This window comes from Gavialis gangeticus, unplaced genomic scaffold (assembly GCF_001723915.1).
Source record: "Gavialis gangeticus isolate Ggan-Ray unplaced genomic scaffold, GavGan_comp1, whole genome shotgun sequence".
Classification (NCBI taxonomy): Eukaryota; Metazoa; Chordata; order Crocodylia; family Gavialidae; genus Gavialis; species Gavialis gangeticus.
Genome location: NW_017729026.1, coordinates 27,617,191 through 27,636,052, shown reverse-complemented (window position 1 = coordinate 27,636,052; position 18,862 = coordinate 27,617,191). Strand labels below are relative to the sequence as shown.

General features: G+C 44.3%; 1 protein-coding gene across 1 annotated transcript in view; it reads right to left on the bottom strand.

The window, feature by feature from the left end:
• The window catches only part of METTL24 (methyltransferase like 24), a 78,143-nt gene extending 67,518 nt beyond the window's left edge, over positions 1-10,625 (bottom strand). Inside the window, exon 1 of the mRNA XM_019520102.1 lies at positions 10,541-10,625. The gene's annotated coding sequence lies outside the window, so the exon portion shown is untranslated. The remainder of the gene's footprint in view (positions 1-10,540) is intronic.
• Between the last annotated feature and the right edge of the window lie 8,237 nt (positions 10,626-18,862).

The following is an 18,862-nucleotide window of genomic DNA, read 5'->3' as shown; positions in this document are numbered from 1 at the left end:
AGAGCTGCCAGGGTGCAGCTGAGACCTGCCCACCCCAGGAGCAGCCCTTCCCACCCTGCCTGGGGTCAGAGCTGGGAGCCCTGTATAGCTGCCACCACAGCCCCCCCACCCGGAAACTGGCAGTCTTAGCTTACCAGCACTGCCCCCCCCCCATTCCCCACTCATGCTAGTTAGCAGGGATTTTACTGTACTTTCCTGCTCCTGTGTTTCCCAGCTAGACAATGCATGTCCAAAGCACCTAGGATTAATGGTGTTTCAAATGAGGCAGTATGATCAGTCAGGCATTAACTTAAAATGAGGCTAGGATGGGGCTGCAAAACTACACATGCAGAACACTGGGAACAGAATCTAGCATCTTTAAGCTAGCATCTTAAGTCACTAGTGCTTACTGCAATTGCATATCGTACTAGGAAATCTTGTCCCCAGAGCAAAAATGGCAACCTACATCTTGATAGCTAGAGCAGATTAAATTAATTTCAAAGGGCCTCTGGAGAGTTTGGACACTACTCACTTGCATATTTCACATTTAATATGTACCATTTCCCACCTCTCAGCACGGCCATCTCAAATGCAGAACATACCAATATGTTTTCTTAAATTTTTAATGAAGCATAGGTTTAATGCAGGGTTGTCCCTTTTACACTCAGACTGAACTTTTGCCTTTTTGCTACATTCCTCTTCTCAGTGGAGGACCTTCTTCACATGAAACAGCTGTTCCTCATTTGCACTTTATAAAATGCATTAGAGAAGAGAACATTTAAAGGAGATTTTTGTCTTGCTCGGAACAAAATTGCTTTTCTCCCTGTCAAACTAAAGGACATCTGACAGAAGAATTAAATAATAATTAGCTGCAAAGATTGTATAGGGAATCTGAGGGAATTAAGACTTTTTCTCTTTAACCTTAAGTGTGTGGGTTTTGCTTTTTTTAATTGCTTCAATAAATCTGCATCTTGGTTAGCTATGCTATTTACATGCATTTCATGAGGCCAGACCAGCAAATAACTTGCATGGGGCAGTTTTTTATAGGGCAGGAAAAAAAATACACTTGTGAAAAATTCACGCATATCTACATTTTGTTCTGGTATTAAAATTATATCATGTTCACATGAAATGTGTCTGTAAATTCTTGAGGAAAATAAGCAGCAAAGTGTAGGAGAAAAGCTCTCTCTCTGGGCAAGAGCTCAGAACTCAAAAAATTTTCCTTGTAGAGGAAAACTAACTTGGTCACAGACTCACTTTCTCAGGAGTCTGGGCTCAACCAGGGTTTGAATTTACATTCTGACTCTTGGCGGGGAGGGGATCTGCAGCACTGGCAGGAGCCATCACCCCTGCCACCATCATCTGAGGTGTGGGGCAGGTGAGGGGTGGGACTTTCATCTCTTCTGGGGAGCTCTCGTCTATTATGTGGGGTCTCAACCCCCCTGAGCTACCCTGTAATTTGAACCCTGGGCTCAATCTCCACCTAAGCCAAAGCTCACTCAAATCCAAGGAAAAATTCCCCCTCATACTGGCAGGCTTTAAATCAGCCCTTACACCATCTGTTCTATCTTCATTACTGAAGAATGCCACACAAATGCATTTCTCACTTCTTTTCACCTCCAAAGGTTTTACTCACTGTTAAGTCTATAGTACTGAGATCATAGACAAAGTGTGACAGTTCAGAGAAATAGCAATGAGAGAGAGAGATTCTCTCACTATACCACCACTCAGAAACTGGCCCAGGACAGTAGGGGCAAGTTTTATTAACTGACATATGTTTGATGATTTATGCAAAATGAGCTAATGGTTAGTCTAGTTCCCAGCGAGCATCCTCACACTGGCAGCACCAACAATTTAAAGGGCAATGACTGAATGGATTCAGCAGACTAAACTGTCTGGTCTTCCCTGCAGGAAGACTATACTGATAGGCTAGCATGTTGAGTTTGCAGTTTGCTGCTTCTGAAGTTCTTGCTCTGTTGAGAGAAGACTTCAATTTCAGTTGTTGTTAATGTGGTATCCTTGGGAGAACACTAAACATGCTAAAACATTTTAAAAGAAGGCCACAGTTGTGTTTATTATTCATCATCACCTCTGCAAGTGCTCTGAGACTCTCAAGGGAATTCATTGGCAAATATCTTCTTATATTAAAAGGCTCGATTCCTGAGCTAGAGGTTGTATAAACAACTGGAGCTGTATAAATAATTTGTCTGAAGTAACTGGTAATTGTGCAAGAAGTTCATGCTTAGGGCAGGAAGCTTTGTACTTCCTTTGTACAACCTGTATTTTAAAGAAACCTTACTGAGGGTACAGGAACAAACCATCCCAATGTGTAGAAAGAATAACAAATGTGGCAGGTGACCAGCTTGGCTTAGTAGAGAACTCTTTGGTGAACTTAAACACAAAAAGGAAGATTACAAGAAGTGGAAGATTGGACAAACAACTAGGGAGGAGTATAAAAATAGTGCTTGGACATGCAGGGATGAAGTCAGGAAGGCCAAAGTGCAATTGGAGTTGCAGATGGCAAGGGAGGTGAATGGTAACAAGAAGGGTTTCTACAAATACGTTAGCAACAAGAGGAAGTTCAGGGAAGGTGTGGGTTGCTTACTGAATCAGAGAGGCAACTGAGTGACAGACTATGAGGAAAAGGCTGAAGTACTCAATGCCTTTTTTTACCTTGGTCTTCACAGGCAAGGTCAGCTCCCAGACTACTACACTGGGCAGCACGGTTTGGGGAGGAGGTGAGTAGCCCTCAGTGGTGAAAGAACAAGTTACAGATTATTTAGAAAAGCTGGATGTGTACAAGTCAAAGGGGTTGGATGCAATGCATCTGAGGATGCTGAGGGACTTGGCTGATGTGAATACAGAGCTACTGACCATTATCTTTGAAAATTCGTGGTGATCGGGGGAGGTTCCAGACGATTGGAAAAGGGCAAATATAGTGCCCATCTTTAAGAAAGGGAAGAAGAAGGATCCAGGGAACTCCCAACCAATTAGCCTCACATCAATCCCTGGAAAATTCCTGGAGCAGGTCCTCAAAGAATCGATTTCTGGCTGCTGTGCTGGGGTTCCCACGTGGTGGCATGGAGCCTACCCAGCCTGATGGTGCATGAACCAGGAGTCACCTGCCATCTGGCCTGATGGCATATGCCTCTTGCCTGCAGTGCTGCAAGCCCCATGTGCTGACACAGAGCCAGCCTGGTCTTGTCCTCAACTTCAGGAAAGCTGACTTTGACAAGTTAAGGAGGCTTGTCAGAGAGGCCCTAAAGGGCCACAACTGAAAGGAGAGGGGAGTTCAGGATGAGTGGTTGCTTCCAATCCTGGATGCACAAGCAAAGTCCATCCCGTCTTGAAGGAAAGGCAGCAAAAGGGCACAGCATTCCCCTTGGCTCTCCATGGAACTGGCGGACCTCCTGCATCTTAAAAGGAAGACCTACAAAGGATGGAGGACTGGAACCACCACCAAGGAGGAATACTCTGCTCTGGTCCGGACCTGCAGAGAGCAAACCAGGAAAGCCAAGGCTGTGATGGAACTCCAGCTAGCTACAAATATCAAGGACAATAAAAAGTCCTTTTTTAGATATGTGGGGAGCCAGAGGAAAAGCAAGGGCAATTTTGGACCCCTGCTAAACCAAATGGGGCAATTGTCAACTGATGCCCAGGAAAAAACAAACTTGCTAAATAGGTACTTTGCGTCAGTTTTTCACCAGTCCCACAGGACGCCCCTGCCCCCTGTGGGTCAGGGAGGCCCGGGTGAGGGAGATTCCTTGCCTTCCATTGAAGCTGACCTTGTGAAAGAACACCTTGACAGGCTGGATAACTTCAAGTCAGCCGGCCCTGAGGGGTTACACCCAAGGGTACTCAGGGAGCTGGCAAGCATCATAGCTCAGCCCACTTTGAACACCTTCAAGACACATTTGGATGCTTATCTTCCTGGGATGCTATGATCCCTGCTGACTTCCTGCCCCTGGGGCAGGGGGCTGGACTCTGATCCTCCAGGGTCCCTTCCAGCCCAAATATCTATGAACTCTATGAAAACCAGTGGGCTGGGCCAGCGCCACATGCAGCCCCTGGGACTCAGCCAAAGCCAGTGGTAGGGGCTGTGCGCCATGAGGGAGATGGAGCATGTGGCAGGCCCCCCCCACACACACACACACACCATGCCCTTCACAACCCCCTCCCACAAACCTTACACCCCACATACTCTCCCACACACGAAGCCACCCCCCTCACAAACCCCACATCCACATACATGTGCATATTGTGCGTAGGGGATAAGACTATGTTGAGCTATTGTGCAATCACCGTACACTAAGCAAACGCACACAATCAGGACTTTTTTTTTAAATAACATAAAAATATATAGTAGATATTTGTTTTTTTAGTATATTTGTGGGGGTTTTCTGGTTGCAAGATGGCAGCCCCCCCCACCCCCAAAAGCAGACTTCGAGGGGCAAGGGAAGAGACTCCCGGTGTTAAAGGTCAGGGACTAGTGGGGGTAAGACTTCTGGTCCCAATACGGCAATTGGGGCAGGGCACCCGCCAAGGGTGAGGCTACCCTTGCAGCCCTAGACACTGCACCAAAAGTCATTGAGCAGCTGTCCAGCTGAAATAATTGCCCACCTCTGAGCTAGACTGTTCTCAGTGGTGACACATGATAGAACAAGGAGCAAAGATCTCAAGTTGCAGAAAGCGGGGGTTTAGTTTGGATATTAGGAAAAATTCTCTCACTAGGAGGGTGGTGAAGCACTAAAACAGATTACCCAGAGAGGTGGTGAAACCTCCATCCTTAGAGGTTTTTATGGCCTGGCTTGACAAAGCCCTGGCTAGAATAATATAGTTGGGGATTGGATTAGATGGCATCCCTTCCAACCCTAATTTTCTATGATTCTATACTTCTCAATTCATTCCCTTAACCTCTATCTTCCCCTAATAGAACTACCACTTAACATTTTAGTGCATTATTTTTCAGCAGGCAACTCACTGTCATGTTGGTAGTAAGAAAGGGAAGGACTACAAAAGTTCATATTCACAGACACTTATTCATAGAAGGAAAGGCTTTTACTAAAAACACATTCCACAACAATAACATAAGACCTGAGGAAGGACTTTTGTGTCCCAAAGCTTATCTAACCTCTCTCCCAACTACAGAATTGGCCCAATAAAAGATTTTACCAAACAGACATTTTTCTTGGATATTCCCTGGACCATCACAACTACAACACTATGGCCCTACTACACTAAGAGGCCAACATATATTAGTGGGGAACTATACAAAACCCACATGTTTTTAACCATGAATTTGTTTCAATTTGCTCAATGCTTTTAATGCTGAAGTATATTCAGATAGAAATGGTTTTCTTTGTCTCCAGAGGCAGCACTCACCCCAATGAATAGAGACGGCATTGCTTGCTCTTGATTTGATGAATTAAACTGAACCTCTCATCAAGACAGATTGTCCAAGGCTTCTTAGCAGTTTCAGAATTACCTGTCAGGCTGTTCGTGTTCATATTTTCACAGGAAGTCTGTTGAAATCAGAAGAAGGAAATCTGTTGTTTCAGTATAATACTATGTAATTTTCTCATGGTTTATATTCTGGGGCAAAGGTAGAGATGAGTAAATTATTAAAATGACATCATTATAAATTTGACAAGCAAACTGATCCATGACTAGAAAATTTGTTGTTTTTTCCACCCTTGTTCTACTTGGTGAAGGATGAAGTGGATCAGAAAAATCCCTTATAAGAACAATACAGATATGAAAGGCAAATAACTGAGCTAGAATAGGCATTATATCTTGAGTCTATTTTCCAGAAAATAATTCACTTAAAAATCTATTTATTTTTCCTTTCAAACATTGGATTGCATTTGCCTTATTATACGATATATAAGAAAATCTCGTAACACTATTATCATCTATGATTCACTATTCTACTTATACAGAACCATAAGTGTGCAAGGAAATTTTAGGCAAAAATAAAGGTAAAGTCTATATATAGAGTCTTGAATCTCAGTTAAAAAAATGAGTGTGCATATAAACATCCCCGTACAGCAAAGCAGGTGCTTAATCAAGGGCTTAAGTGGATAGTGATGGATGTAAGCACGGGCTTTAAATTAAGCATGTGCTCCTTAAATGCTCTGTTGAACAGGGGTCCTGAAATCTAAACTTGAAAGTGAGAGGTAATGATCAATTCCTCAGAAATCTGAATTGATTTTTTTTATTTTTTTTTTTGCACAGAGTAGATAAAAAAATCAAAGCTGGACTTGTGACCATTTTGCATCAAAGAAGACAAGAGTGCACTAATGAATCTTGACTAGCCAAGCAAAAGGACCTTCTAAGTGATATTCCACTCAGCATGCCCCACCACCACCATATAGACAATAAAAAGACTGTTAACTTTGAATGGTGGGAACTCTGAAGTTATCATATGGGAAGAACCATGCCCTCAGCCAGGACCACAGTCCCATGAAGGCCAGACTTTGTGCTGTGCCTTTACAAGGGCTTTAAGCCACCTTTTATGTCTTCCAAGATTCTGAACTATTCCGGGGGTGGACAGGTGGCTGGCACATGGGTCTTCCCTGTGGGTTATCATACCCTGCCCAGAATCTCGAAAATACTATACACTGCAGCCATGCCTTTAGCACACCCATTACTCAACGCAGGTCCACTCTGACAATAACATTATGACACAGCTTGTGAAAGGGTCCGTGACACAGTCTTTTGCCTATTTGCTGAAGAAATACATCAAGGAATCCTTCTGTGTCCAGGTATGTGGCTTTTAGGGGTCACTTATCATGCTCTAGTCCCTAATCAGAATAAAGGAGCCAGAGCATGGTTAAGGATCTCACCCTTCCTTTAAAAGCAACATCTTGAACTGCTTCTAAAAACCAATATGAAAGGCAGGGTAACTGGTAATAACTGCTACTATAAAGTTTCCAGTAGCCATTACTGCCCAATACAGGGGTAGGCAAAAAACAGCATGCGGGCCAAACACAGCCTGCCAGGGAACTAGGTCCAGCTTGCAGCAGCCCCCACAGTGCTCCACTGGGGAACTGCCCTGCCCACTCATGCCAGGGCAGCCTGTGCTGGGCTCCTGCCAGCCTAGGTCCTGGCCAATGCACAGCTTCTGGCAGGGGTGTTCCCAGTACAGCTGCATGTTGCTCTGTGCCCCGCACCTCCACTGGTGACTCCTGTTTCTGATCTTGCCCCTGCCTCATCGCACTGCACCAGGTGAGCAATTTCAGCTGGGCAGCTCCTACCCCAGCACCTGGGGCTCTGGCTTCAACTCCCCGTCACCTTCGCAGGAGCTGGAGCCTCCTGTGTGGTGGGGCAGGAGCACACATGCGCACACATGGGGCAGGAACATGTGATCCCAGCCTCACCCACCCCTCCCACTCCTGAACACTGCTTCCCACACACCCAGAACCCACATATGGAGTTTTGGTAAGTTGTTGCAGGGGCTGGGGAGTGCTAATGAAGCTGCGACAGCTGATCAAAGCTCCTTAAGTGGCCCTTGAGCCCAAATAATTGCCCACCCCGGCTTAATAGGCTGCCCCATCTGTATCAGCAGCAACTAAAAAGTGATCATCAAGACAACATCAGACAGAGTACAGCACAGCAATCAAATCTGAGGACCATAATGGTATGGATCATTACTGAGTGATCCAGAACTGAGAGAAAAGGTTGCAAACGTCCACTTAAAGACTGGAGAAAAGGCCCTCTCTCCACCAAGCACCAACCATGATTCCAAGAGAATCTGTGTATCCAGAAAAATATTTTGACTGTGAAACTTCAAAACTGCCCTAGAAACAAACAAGAGCAAGAACAACATCCTGTGCATCTTCCCCAAATCATTATCATCACTTTCTCATCACTCAACTAAAAGTAGGAAAGTACAGATGAAACATCTAGAACCGATGAAATAAAACAACTGAATGAAGGCGTAGAATGGAAATTAGAATTCAGCCTTAGCTATCACTGGCACTACCCATATCATTTATATTATTACGTTCATTTTTAAAGAGGCTTAAGCTTTAAAAAATCATTATCTGGAGAATTACCATTCGGGGAGCTCCAGGGTGGGGGGTGGGGTTAGGGTTTTGTTTTGGGTTTTTTTTATTGTTTAGCTCATAATTCCCATGGCAAGTTCACAAAAGCTTAAATAGCTTCTCTTTTTGCTGTTCCCAGGATCTGCTAAGCTTTATGCAAGAACTTTGGGCTCCTCCTTCCCCTCCCTCCATTCAGCTACATACAGTCATGAACAAGATGGCACTGCAATAAAAAAAACATAACATATGGATGCTCATTTAAAACATAGGTAAAAATAATCTGTTGTAGATGGGAAATTCATTTTCTGCAAAGTAAATAGACTTTGTAATGGCATCAATGGATTGATTCACAAAATTCTTAAGCCAATACCAATGCCCAGAATTTGGAAAGCTTTTAACAGCTCTTGGCAGCCTGGACCAGAGGAGCAGATGCCAGACTGTTAGGCAGGAGATCTGGGTTCTTTTTCCAGTTCAGCCAACAAACTGTAGAATGAACCTGGGCAAGTCACTTCACCTCATCATGCCTGCTAGACAGCATGGGGAGGACTCCCTGTCTTGTCTAATAAGGTTAGAAGTTCCTTGACTACAGGCTCTCTGTAGTACACGTTTGCAAAGATCTGAACGAGAGGGGCTTCAGTTTTGATTAGAGTTCTCAGTATCATCATATTATTAGGCTTACATATAACAATATATATAAAACATGTGATGTTTCTCATGGTTATCTACTCTGAATATTGAAAGTGATTTCCCAGATCCAAACCTGGCTGAGTACAGGAAGCACAGTATCTTCTCCCTATAAAAGGAACACAGGTCCTTACTGTAACAGAACAGGGAGTTCTACACAATCAGATTGTTTAGTTGAAACTTACTCAGCACATAGGAAAAATGAGCCCTATCTGATTCCCCAGTCTGTAAATGTGATTACTTTTCTTGTAACATTCACACCCTTCATGGTGGTATCACTGTCAGTTATTAATTCAGTAGCATCTCTTAGGTCAGCAATGAGGATGTCTCTCATTTCTTGATTTCACTTATGCCTGGCCCAAGGGTCAATCACTCTAGGATCTAAACCTCTTGATTGGTGTGTCAAAAACTATAAACACTCTACTAATTGATGTCCTTGTAGGTTTTGACCCAGCTAGTGGAGTTTAGCAGACTCTGACACAGTCTATTAAATCAGTGAAATAAGGGCCATTTTCTGTGCTGTAAGTCTGCTTCTGCCTAAGCTTTTTACCTGGACAAAAGTGTAAGTAATTTGGGTTCATTGCTTATTGTCTTCACATGAATCTTCTTCACTCCTGTTCCCTCAGTGCAGTTCATTTCTAGAAAGTGTTTGTGGCAGAGATGTTACCATATGAATAATTCAGTGTTTCTAAATAAACAGCTAGAGAACCTAAGTGTCTGCAGATGAAGAATGCCTTGCATTCAAAAGCTTGGCTAACTCTATCCCACCTCTGCAGTTGGTCCAATTAAAATTCACCCTAAGAAATCTTTACCTTTTGCAGATAGATGAGCATTTATGTTACCATACCAGTTACCAAACCACAAATGGTACATATCTACACACAAAGATTTCTTTGCTATAGGAATGACGTTTCAGTGACCCAAGCACCCATCTGCTGGTGCTTTATGTTATTGTCAGATGCAAAATGAAATGGGGAAATTGCAAGATACTATGAGCAAAGACTGCTTGCTGGAAGACACGGACAATAAAATACCCACCCCACTCTAAACTGTGAGCATCCATTGGTCTTCCCCATTCGTTTTTAGGTGAAGTATAGATTTATACATGACCCTACAGACGTTACTTTTTTATCAAGATGTCCTGGAAGAGACATCTTGCAGCACTTACTGATTTCAAATGTATCTGGAGGTTTTCATATCCTACAAATTACACATGTATGTGCACCCTCCTCCTGTGCCCCCCCCACCACCACCACACACACATACACACACACACACACACACACACTTTTATGAGTGATTATAATAGTTCTTGCTTCAGATCTATTGGGGACTTTTTTTTTTTTTTTTTACACATAGAGTTTTGCCACCTATCCTAAACTCACTGGGAACCTAGAATGCATTAAATGTGCCTGGCTACCAAACTACCATGCAGAGGTTCCTCAGTGTAACACAATTTTGGGAACTGTCATTGTGTCAATCTGAAGGAGAGAGTGCTAGATACAGGGACAAAACTATTTCTGGGATTTCAGATGTGCTACACTTCTGAGGAGTAGCAGAGATGAAAAAAATGATGGACTCTGCAAACTAATGTTTAAAGGAGAGAATTGTCTGTCTTAGGCTCTGTATGGGTCATATTTTTAAGTAAATCATCATTTTTAAGTTGAACCACTTCAACAAAACATGTAAACCAAAAAAAAAACCCAGCAAAGGTAGCTTGGAGGAAGTTCAGTCATCATGACTCTTGTTAAGGAACCTTTTAACATTTTTGGAGGGGAATTGGAATGGAAATTGAAATGATTTTCAAACTGGCTAGAGAAGGGAGAACCAACCTGAGAAGTGCTAATATACTTCAGGAACCTCAAGGCTTCATATGTCAGGGAAGGAGTAGGACTTGCCCAAGGCTGAAGGTCTATGCGCCATCGTGTGCTCTGCAACGCAGAAAAATCATTTAAATGAAAAAATGGCCTTCACCTCTCAGTTCAAGTAGAAAATGAGTCAGCGTAATTAGTTACAAAGAGCTGATTTTAAATAGGAAACATTTTTCAAAAGGCTTGTCTACACAGAAAAGTTATTTCAGCCTAAAGTTGAGTATACATTTAATATGGATCTACTACTCCAGAATAACTCCTATTGCAGTGATTTTTTTTTTTTTAATACAAAGCGTCTTTTCAAATCTAACTTAATCAACATTCAAAATGGATAAAGCTCATTCAGGCAAAAAAGTATTTTTATTCCAGAGTAACAGTGTGTGCAATAGCTAATATTCTGGAAAAGCTATTCCTGAATAACCTAGATGCTTACAAGTTTGTTACTTACATGAAGGAAGCCAGGTTATGAATGGCTAGAATCTTGCATCTCATTAGAGAATTAAATATGATTTAATATATACATCACAGCTCTGCTTGAGCATCTGCTAATGCTGGGAATTTATGCAGCAAATAAAAAATGTCAAAAGTAAACCTCTGTAACCAGCATCTTTTTTTAAGTCTGGCTAATTCAATAAGACATTTGCCTTTTCAGAGAAAAGTCCTTTTAATCTTTTAGCCAACGAGATTCGTCAGAATTCTTTGTTTTCCTGAAAAACGGCAGTGTTGTGGCCACCACACTGTAACTCCTCATTTTCATCTCCACAGGAAATTAGATTCAGTGGATGCTTTTCATTCTCTGTGTGAGGCCCATCAGCTCAAAACCTCAGAGATCCTGTCAGCTTTTCAAACACTTCCCACAAAGTAGGACAGAAACCTCTCTCAGATATGTGCTTGCATAGCAAGAGGTTTCTGAACTCCTATCCACAATACCTTCCCCAACTCAGCCAGCTTTTGTCATTTTAGAAATGTTACACCCGCAGCTCTTTTCATCAGACAAGTCCTGAATAGATCTGTGTACATGTTAAATTAAAATTAAGATGAATTCCTCAAGATTGAGCCTCAGTGAAAAGATTTCTCAATTGTGACTGTCAATTTCTCCTACACGAGGGGAGGTGGAGTTTAGCTTCCTTTAATCATTTGTGAATAAATAGATTCCAGGAAGATGATCAGGGTCTTTTTGTGATACTGTTTTGATGCCAACCAAACAAAAAATAATTGTCTTGGATTCCTGCAGAGCCTAATTTCAGTAAGTAGCTCTTGAAACAATAAAGGAAAAAACACTAAATGGACTACACGGAATACAGACTGAGCTTAAAATGTTAAGGTAGTATGCTCATGTCAGTCAAAGGGCCACCTACCAATCTGACTAGCACAGCAACAATGATGTGGAGGAAGTTACAGCTAGTTTTCCTTAGGCAGAAAATTATTACAGTGATATGGGTGACAGAGAGAAGAGAAACAAAAATGATTAAAGAGGATCCTAAGAACAAATGGAGTTTGCCTTGAATTCATATCATTAGCTCAGATTTTTACTGCCTAACAAAACATACTCTGTGGGTGAATTTGAGCCAAGGGATTTGTATAAGGGTCACTGTTCTGTTGCCATTATTTTTACTGTAACATGATGCTAAAAGAACATTTTTGAACATTTTAATTCTCAGTAATATCGGAAAAGTAACTTTACTTCCCACCCCCACCCCCCAAAAAAAAAAAGTTTTTTGGCTTCCTTTCAGTTTCTGCTATTAGACCCGAAGTCATCTGTCCTGCCCTACACAACACACAGGGCAAAACATCAAGTTGTGGTATATACCAATGATACTATGATTTAGAAGTATGGGGTGCTTGTACACATAACAAAAATTGCCCTTTTTGTTATTTAAGTGTTACAGTTTTCACATACGGGGTTTTTTGGCAATTTAAATGTCTCCTTTGTGATTTGAAGTAAAACACATCCTGATGTATCCAGGACAGATGGAAGGACAAATCCCAGCCTTGTCCCCCCAAGCTACGATGCTTGTACAGTGTTTAAATAGGTATTGAAATCTCCCACTGGGGATTTTGTAGCCTGTACAGGAAGGCCAAGAAGGTGGTTTTGGGAGCATGGGCAAAACCTGTCTTCTTTCTTCCCCTGCAGAACAATAAAACATGGAAGATGATGTGATGCCACCATTATGCACTGCAGTTCTTGGGTTTTTGGTTCTGTTAATTTATATTTGTTGGGTTTTTTTGGATGGCTGTTTTTTTAATACGGCTGTATTTTTTTTTTGGTAGCAGGCTTACCTTTTCAGGGCTTGGGTTGATTCCCAGGCTCGAGGGTCTCCTGTTGATTTGCGGAGCCTGCCCACCAATTCGGAGGCAGCACAAGGGTTGCAATGCCCTGCCCTTTTCCAAAGGGAGGGGGCAAGGAGCAGCTGGACCTGAATCGGAACTGCACCAGCCAGGTTTGGAAAACTTCAGGGGTGGAGTCCCTGAAGAATATAAAAGGGGAGTGTGCTCTGCACACTGAAGGGAGACAACGAGGGACAGTGAGGGGAGAGAAGCTCTGGAGACGGCCGCCCTCGGGACCCTGCTAGAGTTTCAGCAGTGCGCAAATTGGCGCATGGGGATCAGGCTCTAGGAGCTGCTTGAGGCAGCTTGAGCCTGCAAACCCAGCAAGTGGCTAAGCAGTCGGTGTGCCGATCGGCACATGGAGAACTGGCCCTGGGAGCAGCTTGAGGCTGCTCAGGCCCTGCACGATGTACAGATCAGCACACAGAGAGCTAGCCCTGGGAGGAGCTTGCGGCTGCTTGGGCCTCACCTGGAATGCGGATCAGCACATGGAGAACCACCTTGGAAGCAGCTTGCAGCTGCTCAGGTTAGCCCCGGCCCTAGGGCAGGTGACTGGAGCCCTGCAGTGTGGCTCCACCTTTAACTAAAAGAGCCCTGGTATGAGACCGGGAAGTTGGATCCTGCAAGGGCTCAGCTCACACAAGATGCAGGGTCCCGGGCCATTGAGGAGAGCCAAAGGCACTGCTGGGAAGAGCCTCTTGCAGGATCGGCCACTGGGGACAAGCCTTGACTTCTCCAGAGAGGAAGCATGAGTTACTGGGGAAGCGGGCCCCACAGGGGAGGCTGACACAGGGGAGGAAGGTCTGCCGCCCCCACCCTCTATTGTGGGAGGGGCGTGTCCACATCGCAGGGCCCTAAAGGGGAGGGGCTTCAGGGAAGCCCCTCGGGGAGGTGCTGAGTGCACTCTCTATTTTGAGGTTGTCGTTGTGTTAAGAGCTATATAGCTAGGGGTATTCTTTAATACCCCTGGCGGGGGGTCGGGCTAGATGATCTACTAGGTCCCTTCCGAACCTTAAACTATGAAACTATGAAACTATGAAGTGGGGGCTATATGGTTTATGTGTGTTAATGCCTCAATGTGTATATTGGTATTATTTGTGAAGGTTTAAAGAAATGTTATTGTTAATTTACTTGGGTTATATAGGTTAATATCCCTATGTGTTAATTATGTTGTATAGGTTGTAAGTTATTTGGTTCATATTTGGTATTATATGTGAATTGTGGAATATTATATAGTATTATATGTTAAGCCTTGTAAATATTCTGTTTTATATTAAGTGTCTGTATATATTCTTATAATAAATTGTACATAGTTAAGTACTTGGTTTCAGCCTAGCTCTATAGAGAGGGGAGGAAGATGCTCTAGTAGCTGACCCCTTCCTTGGAGCCCTGCCTGACCACCACCACTATCATCAGAGGACAGAGCACACCCCCTGGATGTACCCGGGCTACATTTCATTGCATTTACAAATTACAACCTTTTATTTACAAAGTTCCTTCCGGATGTTGTGTGGTTTTTTTCCATAAGTGGTGACAGTGGGTAGTGGAAGGGAAGGGCAGGGGTCTGCCTGTGGGCACCTGCAGCTTCCTGCAGTTACTTAAATTATGAATAGCTGGCTGCTGGGAACTGCGGCAGGGCATGAGGGATGTGGGGGTGAGAAGCTGCCCGGGTGGGGGAAGGGGATTGTTGTTTTCAGGCTGCCAGCCATGGGACTGGAGCCAAAGCCCAGTGGGAGGGAGTGGGGACCCACACGCAACTCACTGCCTGACACCCAGCATGAGTTGACATCCCTAGCCTAGCCTTGCTAGTTGGACCATGTCCTGTGAAAGGTTAAACTGCTCCATGGCCCCATTGTGGGTAGGGGGTTTGGTATGACCCTGCAGGACTCTGCAGGTTGGTGGAGGGGCTACCTGCTAAAACTCCAGCAGAAGCACCCATAGCTATGATTGTACTCAGAGCTAGTACGTAATTAGTGTTCTGCATTTTCAGTTTTTATTTTCAAAAGTCAATTTCTGGAATTTTTCAGGGTTTACCTTCTAAACATAAAAACCAGGGTGAAATTGGGATAAAGGGAAGACGAGAAAAAAATCTGTTTAAATCAAGGAAAATAATACATTTGGGGGGGGGGCTGATTTTTTGGCAGGGGGGCTAAGCACGCATGCACATGCGTGAACACGCCCTCCCCCCCCAGGCACACCCCTCCCCCAGGCAGGAAAGTCTGTTGGGGAGAAGGGTGGGGGGAGAACTGGCTGCCCCCCAGCCTGGCACTGGCCCCAGCTGCCTCTCCGCATCAGCCCTGACCCCGGCCCCACACCACCCAGGAGGCCCAGAGCAGGGGGGCCAAGGTGGGGCCAGCCTCTGCTGCACCACCGAGCTGGACGGAATGGAGCCCCTGCGACCCAGCCAGGGGCAGGACCAGGTGGGGTGGGGGACAGAGCCGCAGCTCATCCAGGGGACACGGGGAAGGGCAGGCAGCTCCTGCCACTGAACAGATCCCAGGAGGCATGGGGGACATGTGAAAAACAGGTGTAAATCAGTAAAAACTGAATAACTTAAAAAAAGAAGAAGGTAATTTATGGGTGAAATTTGGTAAAAACCAAAAATGCAGAACACTATACGTAATAAGTGCATGCCATAGCAAGTCTGGTTAATGGGAGCCAAAATTTTCCTTCACATCAGAAAAGATGCCACCGCCCCCTTCCCCCACACCTCCCACCAGCCACAGGCAGATTACCTTACGGGACAGCTGCCAGGTACCATGCAGGGGTGGGTGGGTGACTGTGCTGGACCTGCTGGCAGCAGGGACATATAGTCCATCTATATGTCTCATAAACATATAAGGTTACTCCTATATTTCCTCGAAGTGGCTGGAGCTGCCAGCAGCAGGGACTGGAGCCAGCTGCAGATGGCCTGGGGCATGGCAGGGTGCAGATCATGGCTCTGCCCCAGTGACGGACCACATTGTCCTCACCACAGGATGCCAGTCAGGCCAGCGCTAAGGGGGGGCGGGGCTATAGCAATACCAAAACTGCACATAGCTGCGCACATAGCCATGCGCATCTGGACCAGTATCCATGGAAACCCCAGAGCTGTGCTATCACAGCACAGCTGCTGCTGGGGTCTCCATAGAAACTGGTCCAAGCCACGCAGGCAGGGGCTGCTGGGAAATGTAGTCCATTTACAAAACAAAAAACAGGGACAAAGTCTGAACTCTCCCCACCCTAGTTTTAGTGATATGGGCCTACCCCATGGTGATGGTGGTCCATACAACGCCACCAATTATTTTCATGGTCCACCCCCGCACGCCCCTCACCCTGGACCAGCAGATGCCACATCAGGAGAGGTGCTGCAGCAGCAGCTAATGGTAAGTTAGTAATTGAGAGGGGGGTGCCTTAGCACCTGTTGATACTTCAATATTTTGGGGTAACTTTTGCCTTTCTTATTTTTGCCTTCCAGAAACCCCTCACACAGAGGATGCTGCCTGTCAGACCCAGCCCCTGGGCTATGCAACTTCCCATGTCTATTTAGGTAATGACAGAAATCTCCCATGGAAGCTTTTGTAGCCTGTAGAGCGGAAGCCAAGAAGGGGTTTTGGAAGTATCGGCCAGAAGACATCTTCTTTCTTCCCTTGCAGGACTCTTAGAAGAGTAGAAATAGAAGGATATAATGAAGAATAAAGACATTAGAAGATAGATTATAAAATAATTATAGACTAAAAACATAAATGTAATAAAATAAAAATAGATTAGAATAGAGATAGAGTAGGATATAGACTAGAGTATAAAGATAGAATATAGCTAGAATATGGACAGAATAAATATAGCTAGAATAGTATATAGAACAGAGAGTATAAAGACTAGAAAAATATTTGTCATTATTTAAAATCTTTATACAGAAGAAAAAGAAAATTTTATATTTTTATACTGCATTTTTTACTATGTTTCATACTGGGTTTTTTTTCTTTTTAAGGTAAAAGCTTTTTATTTTTTAAAAGCTTTTTATTTTTAAAAACTTTCTATTTTTTAACTGTTTTATACTGGCTTTTTATCTTTTTATCATCATGTTGTGGAAAAAAAATGTATACAGTTCCTTCCAGATGTGACATGTTTTCTTTCATAGGCAGATTGACATGGGAGTCCACGCAGGTTGGGGGTGGGGGAGGAGACAAACACAGCTTGGTGTGGGAATCCCTGTGGCCAGCTACAGCTTTGGAGGGGGGTGAATTTTGGAAGCAAGGGGATTATTGGTTCGCCATTGCCTCCTGATGTAACTGAGTACCAAAGAGATCAGTGGGGTGAATTATGTGGCTCCCCCTGCTATAATTTACTGTGAAAGATGCACTGAGCTTAATTTGATTTAAAGGCTGTCACCTGTAAACACTGATGCATCAATTTAAAGCCAATCATTTTAATTTTAATAAACCTATTTAATTTAATGAGGATTAAACCCCATCATGTGTACAAGCGCCCATAGTGTTCAAACTGCTAACATCAGGAAGCTATATGAACACCTTGGTAGGTAAAAGTACGCAATCTTTCAAAATGATTCAAACATTTCATACCACTCGTAATAAGCAAAGATGATATTTTGCTTTCCCATAGCCCTTTATATTTCAGAGTACTGCCCAAACATTGCTGTCAAATAAGGGATCAGATCTGAGCTCTTGAGTCAGACACAATAAATACTAATTCAGGTTAAAAGCTTCAGTTCTAGGTTTCAATTTTACTACTGGCTGTTAACTTCATAGTGAGCCAAAGTCTGTCTTCCAATTCACTTGTAAATGTGTGTGAGGCGTCCAGAATGAACAACAATCCCTAACGGACCATGCTGGACATTTTTAATAGCTATGTTACAGTAGCTTCCAGAGGATCCTGGCAAAATTAGCATTTCACTGTGTTAACTATTGTACAAACAATACATCCAGTCTGTGTCCTAAAGAGGTTAGAATCTAACAATCAGATCCAGACTGACCTTGTAAGTTCCTCCATTTTAGGCATCAGTATCCCTAAGAAAACAGGTGCCTTGCTCTAAGAGGGTAATTAATCCAAACAGACAGGTATTAGGCAGTTAGGATTCCTAGTGTTAATGGGGAGAGTTAGGCACCTCACAAGAATGATTCATAGTGCCAGCTGCTGGGAAGCAAGGTGCCCAGTGTTAGCCAAAAGGAAACACTGAACATGAGGGTGTCTGAACTGCCACCCCTTCTCTTGCACCATGAACTAGAATCTACTAGGATCACCCCTTCCAGAGGACAGACTATTGTTATGGAAGCAGGCTCCCTTGTGCTTGCTTTCCTTCCAGTCCCATAACGCTCATGTCCTTGGCTTCCCAGTGGCCCAGTTTCAACAGAAGAGGCAAAGGATGCTCCCACCCAGACTATTCCATAGCTGATAGTTAGGACATTCTTCTGGGTGAAGTGAGAGATGTGGGTTTGAACCCCCGCAGGCTGAGGAGGACAAGGCATTCAGGGCTCCCATTTCCTGGGCAAGTGCTTTAACCACTAAACCAGGACTATACAACTTCTGCATGATTAGAGACCACCATCTGCATGCTGTCCCACACCACCACCCCTGAGCTGCACTGCATAACCCTCCCCCTACTGCACTGGTGCCCCCATACCACAGGGATCCCGAGGTCACCCCTCAATCCTCCAACCAAAAGTTCTCTCTGCCCTGTCAGGGCAGGAAGTTGAAGTTGGAGGAAGGAGGGGGAGACCATAGACTCCAGCAGCAGTAACAGTTTCTACCCAGCAGCCACCGCTGCTGCTGCTGCTCAGTCTGGGCAAGTCAGTCTGGAGCAGACATGGGACATGCTGGGTCAGGGCTGCGTGCATGGGTCCCCAACTGGTACTGCCACCAGCAGCAGCAGCCAGAAGGAGCCACCTGGGCTGCCTAGAAAGGCAGTCCAGCCACGGAGCCGTGGCCACGGAGCCATCCCAGCCCCGCTGTACTGTC